Below are 17,745 nucleotides of genomic sequence, written 5' to 3'. Positions count from 1 at the left end.
CCCTACAGTCAAGCATGGTGGAGATTCACTGATGTTTTGGGGTTGCTTTGTTGCTTCAGGCACTGGATGTCTTAACTGTGTGCATGACATTATGAAATCTGAAGACTACCAAAGAATTCTGTGGTGCAATGTAGGGCCCAGTGTCAGAAAGTTGGGTCTTTGTCAGAGGTCATGGGTCTTACAGCAGGACAATGACCCAAAGCACACTTCAAAAAGCATCCAGAAATGGTTTAAGACAAAGTTATGGAGAGTACTGAACTGGCCAGCAATAAGTCCTGATCTCAATCACATAGAGCACCTGTCGAGAGATCTCAAAACAGCAGTTGGGAAAAGGAACCCTTCCAATCTGAGAGACCTGGAGCAGTTGGTGACAGAAGAGTGGTCCAAAATTCTAGTAGAGAGGTGTAAGAAACTCATTGATGGTTAGAGGAAGCGATTGATTTCAGTTATTTTTTCCAAGGGGTGTGCTACCAAATATTAATTTGAAGGTGTCAATAATTTTGTCCAGTCCATTTTTTGAGTTTTGCGTGGAATGTGTCAGATTTGGCATTTTTTTCTCCACTTTTTTGTGTCATACCAAAACAAAAGAAATAAACATGAGAATGCGTAAATATTTGTAATTGTAAAAAATTTCCCGGCAAAGTGGTGCATTATCTGACAGAAAGGTGACAATATTTTTGGCCATGACTGTATATTGATATTTATGTATGTGACTGTATATTTATTTATTTATATGTGTGTACAAATGTACTTGTGTATTTATATGTTTATATAGGTATTTACAGACATATACACATATAAACACAAATCTATGCATATATAGACATATATATATATAACATGAAAACATGAAACATTAAAAATTCAAATTTAATAAACGGCTAGATTACGAGTTTTGGGGTAAGAGCTGCTCGGTGCTAACTTGCAAGTTATTGTCACCGCTCACCTCCCTATAGTGCTGCTATTACAGGTTTGCAAAAACCTGGCGTTAGCAGGCAATAAGTGAGCGTAGAGCAAAATTGAGCTCCATACCGCACTCCAATACCAGCGCTGCTTTGAGCTGGTTTTATGTGCTCGTGCACGATTTCCCCATAGACATCAATGGGGAGAGCCTGCTGAAAAAAAGCCTAACACCTGCAATAAAGGAGCGTAAAGCTCCGTAACGCAGCCCCATTGATTCCTATGGGAAAACAAAAGTTATGTTTACAAATAACACCCTAACATAAACCCCGAGTCTAAACACCCCTAATCTTCTGCCCCGACATTGCCACCACCTACATTACGCTTATTAACCCCTAATCTGCTGGCCCCAATGTTGCCGCCACCTACCTACATTTATTAACCCCTAATCTGCTGCCCCCAATGTCGGCGCCACTATACTAAAGTTATTAACCCCTAACCCTTAGTCTAACCCTAACTCTAACCATAACACCCACTAACTTTAATATAAATAAAATAAATCTAAATAAAAATTACTATTATTACCTAAATAATTCCTATTTAAAACTAAATACTTACCTATAAAATAAACCCTAAGCTAGCTACAATATAACTAATAGTTACATTGTAGCTATCTTAGATTTTATTTTTATTTTACAGCTAAGTTTGTATTTATTTTATCTAGGTAGAATAGTTACTAAATAGTTATTAACTATTTACTAACTACCTAGCTAAAATAAATACAAATTTACCTGTAAAATAAAACCTAACCTTTTTTACACTAACACCTAACCTTACACTACAATTAAATAAATTACATTAATTAAATGCAATTAACTAAATTACAACCCCCCCCCCACTAAATTACACAAAAAAGAAGAAATTATTACATATTTAAACTAATTACACCTAATCTAATAGCCCTATCAACCCCCCCCCCAACATAAAAAACCATAGCCTAAACTAAACTACCAGTTTAGGGGTTAATAACTTTAGTATAGTGGCAGCGATTTTGGGGCAGCAGATTAGGGGTTAATAACAGTGATGTAGGTTACGGCAATGTTAGGGACCGCAGATTAGGAGTTAATAATATTTAACTAGTGTTTGCGATGTGGGAGTACGGCGGTTTAGGGGTTAATATGTTTATTATAGTGGCGGTGATGTCCGGAGCGGCAGATTAGGGGGTAATAATTTTATTTTAGTGTTTGCGATGCGGTAGGGCCTCCGTTTAGGGTTTAATAGGTAGTTTATGGGTGTTAGTGTACTTTTTAGCACATTAGTTATGAGTTTTATGTTACAGTGTTTTAGCATAAAACCCATAACTACTGACTTTCAGTTTACGGTTACGGTATGGATCTTGACGGTATTGGCTGTACCGCTCACTTTTTGGCCTCCCAGGCAGACTCGTAATACCGGTGCAACAGAAGTCCCATTGAAAAAGGACTTTTTGAAAGCTGTGGTAGTTACGTTGTGTTACGGCCAAAAAAGTGTGCGGTACAGAAATACCTGCAAGACTCGTAATACCAGCGGTAGTGAAAAAGAGCCTTAAAGGGACAGTCTACCATAGAATTGTTATTGTTTTAAAAGATAGATAATCCCTTTATTACCCATTCCCCAGTTTTGCATAACTAACACAGTAATATTAATACACTTTTTACCTCTGTGATTACCTTGTATCTAGAAACCTTCTTCCAGCCCCCTGATCACATGACTGTTACTGTTTATTATATATTGTCTTAAATTTAGCATTGTTTTGTGCTAAATCTTAAATAACCCCCTGTGCCTGAACACAGTGTTATCTATATGGCCCACGTGTACTTTCTGTCTCTTTGTGTTGAAAAGAGATTTAAAAAGCATGTGATAAGAGGCAGCCCTCAAAGGCTTAGAAATTAGCATATGAGCCTACCTATGTTTAGTTTAAACTAAGGATACCAAGAGAAAAAAGCAAATTTGATGATAAAAGTAAATTGGAAAGTTGATTAAAATTAAAAGTCCTATCTGAATAATGAAAGTTTAATTTATACTAGACTGTCCCTTTAACGCTGCTTTTTCACTCATACCGCAAAACTCGTAATCTAGCCGAAAGTGTTTAACTATGTACAACCTTAATTCTAAAAAAGTTGGAACAGTATGAAAACTGCAAAAAAAAGGAAAGAAAAAAAAAAAAGACTCATTTGAAAATTCAATTCACCCTTTACTTTATTGAAACACATTATTAACACATTATTTGATGTTTTACTCTACACTAATTTTAAATCTGATGACTGCAACACACTCCAAAAAAGTTGGGACAGTCGACTGTTTACCATTGTGTGACATCACCTTTTCTTTTACTAACACTTATTAAGCATTTGGGCACTGAAGACACTAGTATGTTAAGTTTAGCAAGTAGAAATTTCCCCCATTCATCCATTATGCATGTCCTCAGCTGCGCAACTGTATGGGGCCTTTGTTGCCTTATTGTGTAGTTCATCATGTGCCACACATAGACTTCAATAGGCAGGGAATTTTGAAACCCACAGGGACTCTTTCTGGCCACAAAAGTGATGGAAAAGTTGTTTCAAGGGGACTATCACCTGGACTGTGGTATGCCGGAGGGGGATCCATGGCAAAACTCCCATGGAAAATTACATAGTTGATGCAGAGTCTGGTTTTAATCCATAAAGGGCATAAATCACCTAACATTCCTAAATTGTTTGGAATAACATGCTTTAAAACATCAGGTATGATGTTGTATCGATCAGGTAGTGTAAGGGTTACGCCCGCTTCACAGTGTGCAGTGTAGGTGATATACCTGCCCTGACCATGCTTTGCAGACCAGGAATCAGTGGTCAGATGGACCCTTGCCCCAACACTGTGTGCCAGACATGCCATTATAGCAGACTTATATGGCTTTGGCGTTGCTTTTTGGTAATTAGAAGGCTGCTAAATGCCACTGCGCACCACACATGTTTTATACCCAGCAGTGAAGGGGTTAATTAGGGAGCATGTAGGCAGCTTGTAGAGTTAATTTTAGCTTAAGTGTAGTGTAGTAGACAACCCAAAGTATTGATCTAGGCCCATTTTGGTATATTTCATGCCACCATTTCACCGCCAAATGCGATCAAATAAAAAAAATTTTTTCACTTTTTCACAAACTTTAGGTTTCTCACAGAAATTATTTACAAACAACTTATGCAATTATGGCATAAATGGTTGTAAATGCTTCTCTGGGATCCCCTTTGTTCAAAAATAGCAGACTTATATGGCTTTGGTGTTGCTTTTTGGTAATTAGAAGGCTGCTAAATGCCACTGCGCACCACACGTGTTTTATGCCCAGCAGTGAAGGGGTTAATTAAGGAGCATGTAGGCAGCTTGTAGAGTTAATTTTAGCTTAAGTGTAGTATAGTAGATAACCCAAAGTATTGATCTAGGCCCATTTTGGTATATTTCATGCCACCATTTCACCGCCAAATGCGATCAAATTTTAAAAAAACTTAAATTTTTTCGCAATTTTAGGTTTCTCACTGAAATTATTTACAAACAGCTTGTGCAATTATGGCACAAATGGTTGTAAATGCTTCTCTGGGATCCCCTTTGTTCAGAAATAGCAGACATATATGACTTTGGCGTTGCTTTCTGGTAATTAGAAGGCCGCTAAATGCTGCTGCGCATCACACGTGTATTATGGCTAGCAGTGAAGGGGTTAATTAGGTAGTTTGTAGGGAGCTTGCAGGGTTAATTTTAGCTTTAGTGTAGAGATCAGCCTCCCACCTGACACATCAGACCCCCTGATCCCTCCTAAACGGCTCCCTTCCCTCCCCCACCCCACAATTGTCCCCACCATCTTAAGTACTGGCAGAAAGTCTGCCAGTACTAAAATAAAAGGTTTTTATTTATTTTTTTTAGCATATTTACATATGCTGTGGTGTAGCATCCCCCCTTAGCCACCAACTTCCCTGATCCCCCCCAAAACAGCTCTCTAACCCTCCCCATCTGCCTTATTGGCGGCCATCTTGGGTACTGGCAGCTGTCTGCTATTATTTAACAGTCAAAAAAGTGTTGTTTTTTTTAAATGTACACTACTTTTACACCAGATATGAGTGGTGGCACTGGGCAAGTGGGCACAGTATACGCTGTGAGCCTGACACACACGCTGGCAGGCAGGCAACTGCAATTAGATTACACAGGGAAAAAAACAAAACAGACTGATGTTCTAGCCCTAAAAAGGGCTTTTTGGGGTGCTGTCCTTACAGCATAGATCAGATGAGTCCTTCAGGACTGTAGTGGACACTGAATACACTAGCCTAGCTATCGATTTCCCTATTAAATCAGCAGCAGCTACACTGTCCCTCCTCTCACTAAGAATGCAGCTTCCAAATGAATCTAAAATGGATGCTGTCCAGGAGGTGGGAGGGTCTGGGAGGGAGGGTCTGCTGCTGATTGGCTGTAATGTGTCTTCTGACTGTGAGGTAGAGGATCAAAGTTTACTCAATGATAAAGAATAGGGGGCGGATCGAACATCGCATATGTTCGCCCGCCGCGGCGAACGCAAACATGCTATGTTCGCCGGGAAATATCCGCCGGCGAACTATTCGCGACATCACTAGCCACACATTCTCAATCAGAGACGGGTCAGGACTGCAATCAGGCCATGCTAGAACCTGCACTCTCTGCTTACGCAACCATGCGCTTGTAATCTGGCAGAATGAGGTTTGGCGTTGTCCTGCTGGATAATGCAGGAACATCCCTGGAAAAGACAACGTCTGGATGGCAGCATATGTTGCTCCAAAATGAAAAAATATTTTTGTGCATTAATGGTGCCCTCATAGATGTGCAAAATACCCATGCCATGGGCACTGACACACCCCCATAGCATGATAGATGCTGGCTTTTGGACCTGACGCTAATGGTCCTTATCCTGTCACGCTGCATGCCGCTCCTCTCATCTTTCTGGCTGTTACCAGGGATGCGGCTGTTCCTCTGAGCGTGCAACAATGATGTCATCATTGCACGTCTCCTCCTTTCTGATGCCGGATCTGGAGCTGTGGCGCGAATCCTGGGTGCTATATTCTGTATATTACTGGATTGATATTATATTGCTGAACTCTGCTTGTCTGACCACTCTACCTGCTTAAACCCTAAACTGCTGGATTAATATACCGTTGCTGAACTCTGCTTGTCTGACCACTCTACCTGTTAACCCCTAATCTGCTGGATTGATATACCGTTGCTGAACCCTGCTTGTCTAACCATTCTATTGGTTTACCACTGATATGCTATACTGTTGGATTTCCCTTTATTGCTGATTCCTGCCTGTTCCTGGTCCTTCTATTGGTTTACCCCTGATCTGCTATACTGCCGGATTTCCTTCCTATTGCTGCTAAGGACTGCCCTGCCTTCTGTGAGTACTGCTTACCTCATTTTACGAACTTTCTCTGCTCTGGGATATTTCCTATCACTCCACTTGACGTCGGGATAAGAAGACTACCGGCCAAGTTTGGTTTGATAGAGGAATATCCCACGAGCATTACATTATACTTGGGCCATGGACCCCCCAAATGAGGTAGCAAGAGCAGTCTATATTTAGGGACAGATGCTGGGAACCCATGCCACTCAATTACTGAATGTGGATTCCAAACTAGAAGCTATATCCGCTATGCTCTCCTCGCTGGTTGCTGAAAAGAACAGTGTAGTTACACAGCCGGTCCCTGCTGCTAGTGCTGCACCTTCTTCACCTGCTCCTGAAAGTACCATTGCCTGACAAGTATGATGGTGCTACCAACTGTAGGGGTTTTCTCAACCAGTGCACTTTCACAATGATCCTCACACCTTCCAGCCTCATCAGTCAAAGGTCACGTATATCATTTCTTTATTGAAAGACAAGGCCCAAGCCTGGGTCTCTCCCCTTTTGATGCAGAGGACTCAACTCCTGAACGATGCTGATGCCTTAATTTCTGCATTATCCTCTGTGTTTGGGACTCCTGGCCGTGCTTCTTCAGCAGACTACTTTCTCTTGGATCTCCGCCAGAGTAATAGAACTGTGGCATGCCATCGAGTTTCACACCTTGGCACTTGAGACCAATTGGGACAGCAGTGCTCTCAAGGCGGCCTTTAGGAAAGGCTTGCATGAGCGCATCAAAGATGAGCTTACTTATCTTGACATACCTTTTTCCCTGGATGAATTTGTAACACTTTGTATTAGTCTAGATTCACGCTTCCAGGAGAGAGACAGAACTCGCTGAATCCTTCCCTCTCATCCTCCTACCCATCCAGTCTCTAGACTATCCTCTACCCCTTCAGCACCTCCAGTTGCCTCTGTAGAGGAACCGATTGATTTCTCCTCCCTAAAGCCCTCTGAATCCAAAAGACAGAGAAGGAGATTGAGACTGTGTTTCTATTGTGGATCTGACTCACACCAGCTTAAGAACTGTGATATTCTGCTGGGAAAAGCCAGTGCTTATAGGATAATATTGGGGTACCTCTAAGCGTGGTCACTACTAAATCCCCTCACTTCTCTCTGATCCTGGTACCTGTTACCCTTACCTTCCTTCAGAATTCTGTCCACACTCAAGCCTTCATTGATTCAGGGGCAGCTGGAAATTTTCTGAATCACCATTTTGTGATTCAGGCAGGGTTGCCTCTTCTGCAGAAAAGACATTGTCTCAAAATAACTACTCTGGATGGCACTTCCCTTTGGTTCAGGGTTAATCCATTTTTTAATCAGCACCCCTAACCCTGACTGTGGGAGTCCTTCACTTCGAACAGTTTCAGTTTGATGTCATTCATTCCCCAGCACAGCCTGTCATCCTTGGTCTTCCTTAGCTTCGTATACACAATCCACAGTTCGACTGGGCTGAGGGACAGTTGGCCTCCTGGGGTACATCCTGTTTCAACTCCTGCCTTGCTAAGGTTACTCCTCTGCTCCACATCCCCATACTCAGTCTACAGATCCCTTCAAGCCTTCCCTCAGTATATGCGGATTTCACAGATGTGTTTGAAAAGAAAGCAGCTGATGTGCTGCCATCCCCCCGTCCTTATGACTGCAAAATTGACCTCTTTCCCAGAGCCCCACTTCCTAAAGGGAGGACTTATCCACTCTCCAAAGCTGATACCAAGTCTATGGAGGAGTATATTCAATAGAACCTAGCTAAAGGTTTAATTTGCCCTTCCTCCTCTCCTGCCGGGGCTGGTTTCTTTTTCGTCAATAAGAAGGATGGTGGGCTCAGACCCTGTATTGACTACAGAGTCTTGAACAACATCACTATCAAGAATCACTATCACATTCCTTTGATCACTGAACTTTATGATTCACTTCAGAATGCCTGCTACTTCATCAAGCTGGACCTACGGGGGGCATACAATCTGATTTGTATCTTCCCAGGACATGAATGGAAGACTGCCTTCAACACAAGATCAGGGCATTATGAATACCTCATAATGCCCATTGGGCTGTGTAATGCCCCTGCAGTCTTCCAGGCATTTGTCAACAATGTCTTCCGTGACCTCCTCAATCGCACTGTCATCATCTACCTGGAAGATATCCTTATTTTTTCCTCCACCCTGGAGGAGCATCATGAACACGGGAGACAGGTACTTCTACGTCTTAAAGACAATTCTCTGGTGGCCAAACTGGGAAAATGTGAGTTTGATCAAGTTTAGATCCAGTTCCTTGGCTATGTAATCTCAATGGAGGGTTTTGCCATGGATCCTTCTAAGCTCACCACTGTTTTGGAATGGCCTCAACCCACTTCCTTAAAGGAACTACAGAGATTCTTGGGGTTCTCCAATTATTACCACAAGTTTATAAAGAATGTTTCCCAAATAGTCCTCCACTCACTGAGTTGACAAAACGGAACAAAAAGGGCACTCTTCTCTACATTAGTGTCCAGTTCAAGCCACTGCAGGTTACCAACCTTGTGTCTTTCCTCTTTCTGCTCAGTCCACAGGGGTTCCTGCTGCAGACCGACACATTACTAACCTCACTACTCATTGGCAACGTATTCCCTCTCAGTTACATTCAGCTGTCTCAAGATACAAGAGATTTGCTGATCGTCATACAGCTTCTGTTTATGCCTTTTCAGTAGGTGAACGTGTCTGGGTCTCTACTCAATATATTTGTTTACGTCACGCCAGTCACAAATTAGGGCCTAGGTTTATTGGCCCTTAAAAGACTGTCTCCTGTTGCCTACAAAGTGGCCTTGGCCAGAACCCTGCGCATACACCCAGTCTTCCACATCTCTCTACTCAAGCCCTACGTCAAGAACAGATATACTCAGCTCCAACCTCCTCCTCCTCTCCTGGTCCATGGTGACCCTGAGTATGAGGTTGCTAAGATCCTGTACTCCAGATACAGGCACAGACAACTTCAGTACCTTGTGCATTGGAAGGGTTACTCTGTGGCAGATCGTTCCTGCCCGTGATGTACATGCTCCATGTTTGGTCTCCAGGTTTCATGCTGCTCACTCTTTGAAGCCGGCTCTGGTTCCCTTTAGGGAATACTTGAGGGGGGTATGTGAAGCTGCACGCCGCTCCTCGCATCACTCTGACTGTTCTCAGGGAAGCTCTGGCCGTTGCCAGAGATGCGGCGGTTCCTCTGAGCATGCGACAATGATTTCATTGTAACGTCTCCTCCTTTCTGATGCCGGATCTGGAGCTGTGGCGCGATTCCTGCTCCTTTGTAATTCTCTCTTCTTCTACTACAACTGCTCAAGTATAGGTGTTACTGTTTGTGCTCCTGGGTGCTATATTCTGTGTATTACTGGATTGATATTCTATTGCTGAAAACTGCTTGTCTGACTACTCTGCCTGCTTAACCCCTAAACTTCTGGATTGATATACTGTTGCTGAACTCTGCTTGTCTGACCACTCTGTCTGCTTAACCCCTAAACTGCTGGATTGATATACTGTTGCTGAACTCTGCTTGTCTGACCACTCTACCTGTTAACCCCTAATCTTCTGGATTGATATACAATTGCTGAACCCTGCTTGTCTGACCATTCTATTAACTTACCCCTGAACTGCTATACTGCCTGTTCCTGGTCCTTCTATTGGTTTACCCCTGATCTGCTATACTGCCGTATTTCCTTCCTATTGCCGCTAAGGACTGCCCTGCCTTCTGTGAGTACTGTTTACCTAATTTTATAAACTTTCATTGCTCTGGGATATTTCCTATCACTCCACTTGACCGCGGGATAAGAAGTCTACTGGCCATGTTTGGTTTGATAGAGGAATAGCCCACAAGCATTACATATCCTCTTTGGCCTGAAGAACACAACGACTGTTTTTTCCAAAAACTATTTGAAATGTTGACTCGTCGGACCACAAAACACGAATCCACTGTGTTACTGTCCATCTCAGATGAGACCGAGTGGGGAATTTTGTTCTTAAAGTGTTAGATTATTCGCTGACGCATCAGTTGGCAGATTGGTGAGCCTCGAGCCATCCTTTGGTCTTGAAGGCTCCTTGTATACTATGACTACACGACTGCCTAACCTGTTTCACATCACCTTCTTATTTCAACTTGTCACATCGCTATTAGTCCTAAACTGACCCTGTCCCAAGTTTTTTGGAATGTGTTGCAGTCATCAGATTTGAAATATATATATCTATATATATATTCAAAAATACATTAAATTCACAAAGTAAAACATCAAATATTGTGCTAATAAACAGCAAGTTTGTGCGTTTGTCTTTTAACTCTGAAAATATGGTATTTTCAGTGTTAAAACAGCACCGCAACCATTACAAGTCGTGTCGGTATAGGTGTACCGCAAGCCATTTAGCCTGTAACGCAACGTCAGTACCGCACTCATAAAAATTACGTTTTTAAATGGGATTACCATAAGGCTGGTATTACGAGTTTTGCGGTGACGCTAAAAGTGAGCATTACAGCCTAAAACGACAAGATCCGTAACGTCATCTAAAATCAGTAGTTAGAAATTTTACACTACAAAGCTGTAAAATTAAAACTCATAACTAAACTGTAACAAAGTACACTAAACACCAAAAACTACCTATTAACCCCTAAACCAAGGCCCTCCCGCATCGCAAATACTATAATAAATTTATTAACCCCTAATCTGCTGCTCCCGACATCGGCGCCACTAAGAAAATGTATTAACCCCTATTCTGCCGCTCCCTGACATCGTAACCACTATAATAAAGTTATTAACCCCTATACCGCCACCCTCCCGCATCGCAAACACTATTTGAATATACGACCAGATTACGAGTTTTGCGTTATGAGCAGTGCGGTGCTAACATGCAGTTTTTTTTCACAGCTCACTTACCTACAGCGCTGGTATTAAAGTGACCATAGAGCAAAATTGTGCTCCATACCGCACTCCAATACCAGCGCTGCTTAAGTCAGCGGTGAGCTGGTTGTACGTGCTCGTTCACGATTTCCCTATAGACATCAATGGGGAGAGCGGACTGAGAAAAAGTCTAACACCTGCAATAAAGAAGCGTAAATCTCAGTAACGCAGCCCCATTGATTCCTATGGGGAAACTAAAGTTATGTTTACACCTAACACCCTAACATGAGCCCCGAGTCTAAACACCCCTAATCTTACACTTATTAACCCCTAATCCGCCCCGACATCGCCAACACCTACATTATACTTATTAACCCCTAATCTGCCACTCTGGACATTGCCGCCACCTACATTATATTTATTAACCCCTAATCTGCTGCTACCAACATCGCCGACACCTGCATTATATTTATTAACCCCTAATCTGCCGCCCCCAATGTCGCCGCAACCTACCTACACTTATTAACCCCTAATCTGCTGCCCCAATGTCACAGCCACTATTCTAAATTTATTAACCCCTAAACCTAAGTCTAGCCCTAACACTCCCTATCTTAAATATAATTTAAAAAAATCTAAATAAAAATTTCTATCATTAACTAAATTATTCCTATTTAAAACTACTTACCTGTAAAATAAACCCCAAGATAGCTACAATATAACTAATAGTTACATTGTAGCTAGCTTAGGGTTTATTTTTATTTTACAGGCAAGTTTGTATTTATTTTAACTAGGTAGAATAGTTATTAAAAAGTTATTAACTAAGGGTGATGGGACAGTAACACACGACAGCAAACAGATAGCAGACCAATTTAGTAAATACTATCATCAACTGTATAACCTTGGAGAAAACTCCTCCTCATCCCACACAACACAAATGAGCGACTACATTGAAGGAGCACAATTAAACACACTTACGTCGGCCCAAACAGAGAAATTGGAGGAACCAATTACATTGTTGGAAATCCTCAACACCATCAAAGATCTTCCCTTGAGAAAAAGCCCTGGCCCTGATGGCCTTACAAATGCCTACTACAAACAATTTAAAAATCTATTAGCCCCACATCTATTAAAATTGTTTAACTCATTAGACGATAATAGTTTGCTCTCACCCACGATGCAGGAGGCTCACATAGCAGTTATCTTAAAACCAGACAGAAATCCTGAAGACACCAGTAATTACAGACCAATCTCATTATTAAATTCTGATCTAAAGATCCTGGGCAAAATTCTATCTAAAAGAATAAATTCTATAATTCAAGATCTGATCCATACGGACCAGGTTGGTTTTGTCCCGTCACGTGAGGCACGGGACAACACCATAAGAGCGATCCTTCTAGCCTCTCATGCCCAACATAATAAAATTAAATCAGTCTTTATCACAGTCGACGCTGAGAAGGCTTTCGACCGCATAAACTGAAGCTTTCTCAGGGTCACATTAAAGTCCTTCGGTTTTGGAGAGAAAATGATAAATAGAATTTTTAGTTTGTACTCCTCTCCGTCAGCTAGGGTGAGAGTCAATGGTGCCCTTTCTGATCCCTTTCAAATTACCAACGGTACCCGACAGGGTTGCCCATTGTCCCCATTACTTTTTATATTGTCTATGGAGGTCCTAGCATCCTATGTCAGAATGAACCAAAGTATCTTGGGAATCCCAGTTGGCCCTCATGATTTTAAAATTGCCCTATATGCAGATGACTTGCTGTTTTCATTGACCTCGCCGAGTACTACAATACCTGCCCTCCTGGAAACCCCCCAAAAATTTGGTAATTTTTCTAACTTTTCTATAAATCTTCAAAAATCGGAAATTCTGAACATCTCCATGGATCCCATTGACTTTCAACAACTAGCACAAACTTGCTCCCTCAAATTACAGCCTGTATCAGTTAAATACCTAGGTATTGTCCTCTCCCCCAATTATACCACGTTATTTGAGAAAAACTATAGACCCTTACTACAAAATATACAAAAAGACCTTACAACTTGGTCGGACAGACATTTGTCTTGGTGGGGGAGGATTCAATCCATAAAAATGACCACTTTGCCCAGGATTCTTTATATTTTACAAACTATTCCCATTTCTCTTCCCAACAGTTACATATCTCAACTACAATCTATTATCAATGCCTTTGTGTGGGGTACACAGAAACCTCGTGTAAACAGGTCTACACTATATAGGACCACCGACATGGGAGGGCTAGGCCTGCCAAACATTCGGGAGTATTACCTGGCAGTCACTCTGCAGAGAGTTCTGGACTGGCATGGCTCTACAGACAATAAGGCTTGGGTGTCCATAGACTCACATTTATTACAGATCCCAAAAGTGGGGGCGGTTTGCTGGGTGCCTAGGGAACTCAGACCAATGCAATGCAAGACACTAGCTATACATAGACATCTTTTTCATACTTGGGACTTGATCAGATCTACTAAAAAATACATTACCCATCTTCGTTCACCTCTTTTTCCAATTCCTCAGAACGCAGAATTGGTGGGGGGACTGGACAACAAATACCGCAGAACTCAGGAATGGGATTATACATGGCCTCTGGCCAAGTTTGTAGAAAATGGGAAATTAATAAGCACAGATAAATGTATCGAATTGTGTGGGGGACGTCCTGGGAACTGGCTAAAACATGCACAACTTTCACACTATATAGCATCTTCCCCACATAAAGCAGACCTTCTGAGAACACCCACACCATTTGAATCGTTATGCTTACAGAATATAACAATCCGCCACCCTTTGGCGCTGTCCCATAAGCAATTACAAACCCATGACGCTGCACTACTCCCTACTTACACAACCAAATGGCAACAAGATTTACACCTAGACATGGACAAAATAGAGTGGAGAAACATTTTTAATAAAACACGTAAATCCTCTACCTCGCCACAAATCTTAGAACTAAATTTTAAAGTTCTTACGACATGGTATTTGACTCCCACTCGCCTACATTCAATATACCCAGAGGCATCTAGGATGTGTTGGAGAGGTTGTGGAGGATCTTTAATTCACATATGGTGGCAATGTCCTAAGATAACACCTTTGTGGCAGTTAATAGAATCTTTCCTTAAGAAAACCCTCATACAGGACCTTTCACTAACCCTCAGAATAGCATTATTAAATGACCTTCCCAAAGTTAAATGTAGATTGAGATCAGGCCTTATACAGATTTGCCTTAATGCCACGAAATCATTAATAGCCAGGCACTGGAAGAGCCCCTTAACCCCTTCAAAAGATATGTGGACTGACAGAGTTGATGAACTCCTAGACCTAGAGGAATATGGCCATCTAAAAAATAATTCCCGCATAGCATTTCCAGAGATCAAGTTTTTGTGGGATGTATACATACATAGTTCATAACATGCCACTTATAATGGGCTCCATGGGAACCAACCTCCAGACGTGCTTAGACCGGTCTCCCCCCCTACGGGGGCACCCTCTCTCCCCTCCTTAGCTCCTGCTCTTTTCCTTATTCTTCTTATTCTTTTTACTTCTCTTCTCCGTTCTTCACTCTTCTTTTCATTTCTCTCTTCTTCTCGACCTCCCCCCCTTCTTTTATTGCATCATGAATTCTAATTGCCTGAGAAATGTCCTGCTTGGAATCTTCTTATGTCTCCCCATCCTATAGTGGTGCTACACATATAACAACCTACACTGCAGAGGAGATCCAGTTTAGGTATGGGGAAATGTGATATAGATCTTTGTACCCCATGAGGAGAAATGGACTTCTTTCTGCTGGGACGTAGCTTCAATAGGTACTTTGTAAAGTGAACAAAGTTGTTTATTTTTATAAGTTTAATTGTTTGTATAAGTTTGTGTTGAAAAGAAATACACACAAAAGACAAGAAAGTAGCTTTAACCTGTGTATTATGACACCAAATGCCCTTTGTATAAGATGGAACTAGATAACTTTTGGTGTTTGTTTAACATTTATTGTATGTAATCTTTCTTCAATAAATATAAAAAAAGTTATTAACTATTTAATAACTACTTAGCTAAAATAAATACAAATTTACCTGTAAAATAAAACCTAACCTAAGTTACACTAACACCTAACACTACACTACAATGAAATAAATTGAATGGATACAAAAAGAAGAGAGCACCTCATAGTGCAATATCAGACATGCTAAGTGTGGTAAACATGGGTAAAAGCAATCGTAGAAGAGGTACTCACATAGTAGATAGCACTTGAAATAAGTTCATACAGGCAGGCTGACCTTCAACAGCAGTCAGTACGCTGAAGTATTAGAACTTGGCAGCAGTCTCCCGGAGAGCAAAGTGGTCCATCTGAGGTAAGTACAAGCTGATTCCGATGATGGAGCTGTGGGGAATAGGATCTAAGCGGTACTTTGTCACACGCCAAAAAGTGATCCGCCCGAGGCAGGAGTGGGCTGTTCCTGGTAGCCACACTGTGGTGAAGGTTTCCCTGTGCACTATGTGTGCAATTAAACCAATGTCTGCAGATCAGGGTATTTTGTCCTCTCGGATCTCGTTTGAAGCTGTATGTTAGCGTTAGACCAATTGGAGGTGAAAACAGTTCATAATATCATGTTGAACCTTGTATATAAACGTAACCAATAATGATAAAATAAAGGTTATCTTGGTGTAGAAAATAGCAGGGTCAGATATATATTATAAAAAGGGGATTTTAATAGAGCAATACAACGCGTTTCTCGACCGTAACAGCTCTGGCCATTTCATCAGGTAAATATAACAAGTTGAACCTCCACAGAGGCTTTAAAAACGCATTGTAACAATATGATTGGACGGCTATTCCACCAATAAAAAAAGACAATACATCTGATACACCTGGTAGACACAATAAAAACAATACAAGCATAATAATATTAAAAATTTAAAACACAGATATACATACTAAAGAAAATATAATAAATATATGGACACATAAGACAAAACTGGTCGCCAAAAATAAAAGAAACACTGTTTCGTATAACCAGAAAGTTGCAGCCTTAAATTATAAGAAGACCGGATTATGAGAATATTAAAGGCAAATAAGTGAATAAGATTATCATAAAAAAATAGTCTGGGAATAACAATAATAATATGGCAATCTAAAAAAAATTTTAAATTAGTAGTTTGGACAAATGTGATGATATTGAAAGGCAATCCATAAAAAATATAGTGGGGAATATGATTAAAGTTCAGTTGTACCTCCAAAGACAAAGAGCATGTAGAGACATTAATGTGACAAATAATTCTGTATGATAATGAGCGGAACCTAAATGTTCGAGTAATATAGTGGTGTATTAGCAATATCAGGAGGGAGAATTTGATAAACTGAAAGTGAAATTTTTTGGTATGACATACGAAACATATGAAATATAATGTGTGAAAGGAATGAAACGGTGAGGAGAATGTGACAAGTGTGTTGTAAAATAGCTAATGTCGCTGGGTTCTGATTAGAAGATATGGGGAAATAAGGGTTAGCCATAAAAAGAAGTGGGGGATGTATACTGGTTGGAATGGATAATCGTGAAAAGAAGGGGGTGAACAACTAATAGTTGGAAATTTTAAGCTAGCTCGGAGCTGATGAAATATCTTTGATAAATTTATAAAAAAGAGCACATAACCCGGGGGTCTAATAAAGGGATGGGATAAAATGGAAGTAATGGTTTCGAAAATAGTGATGTAAGACTAGTATCATATATAATAAATGAGTGATACAAGGCGTCAAAAGTTATATATATATATGTATATATGTAATATTTGGTAATATTTGATATAATGAAATATGTGAACATATTTGTAGAGTAATATAAATTGTTGAATGGTGAGGAAAAATGTCTGTCATATAAAACACGGTGTGAATGAATATCCAATAGGAATAAGAAGGAAAAAAAAGGGCAGAAAATTATTATAGAAAAGGTGTGTCTAAAAGGGAAAATAGCGAATGCTGAGAAAATATTGTTGGGCTCGCCACAGGATAATATGGCATGGATGTGGAAAGAGAAGGGAATCAAACATAAAAAGCAGACTAATGTGTCCTTAGCCAGTAATGGGGGTGGGGCAAAGGATAAATTAACTTAGAAGGAGATGAGATAATCTCCTAGTGGATCATTAATTGAAGGCTGCCAAGTCAAGGTTGGAGTTTAAACCAGATGGCCACAAGGTGTTAAGTTTGTGGATCCAAAAGGTTTCACGCTGTCTGAGTTTGATAATTATGTTGTAATCTGTGGATGGAGGGATGTAATCTATGGGAAAGAATTTAAAAATTTCAGGATTACCATTGTGTTTGTTGAGACAGTGTTCCGGAACGCTGTGTTTGATCTTTATCTTTTTCTTTTTGCAATTTTTGCAATTGCACCAATGTTCCCCCCAACGTACTCTACCTTTCCTAGAAGTGCGCCCCACATATTGAACCCCACAAATGCATTCCAAAACATATACAATAAAACTTGAATTACAATTAAACAATTTTTTTATGGGAAAAGTTTCTCCAGTGTTGGAGGATGTGAAAGATTTTTTACCAGACAGTGTATATTTACA

The sequence above is a fragment of the Bombina bombina genome, chromosome 7, assembly GCF_027579735.1.
Source record: "Bombina bombina isolate aBomBom1 chromosome 7, aBomBom1.pri, whole genome shotgun sequence".
Lineage (NCBI taxonomy): Eukaryota > Metazoa > Chordata > Amphibia > Anura > Bombinatoridae > Bombina > Bombina bombina.
This window is presented reverse-complemented; position numbering follows the sequence as displayed.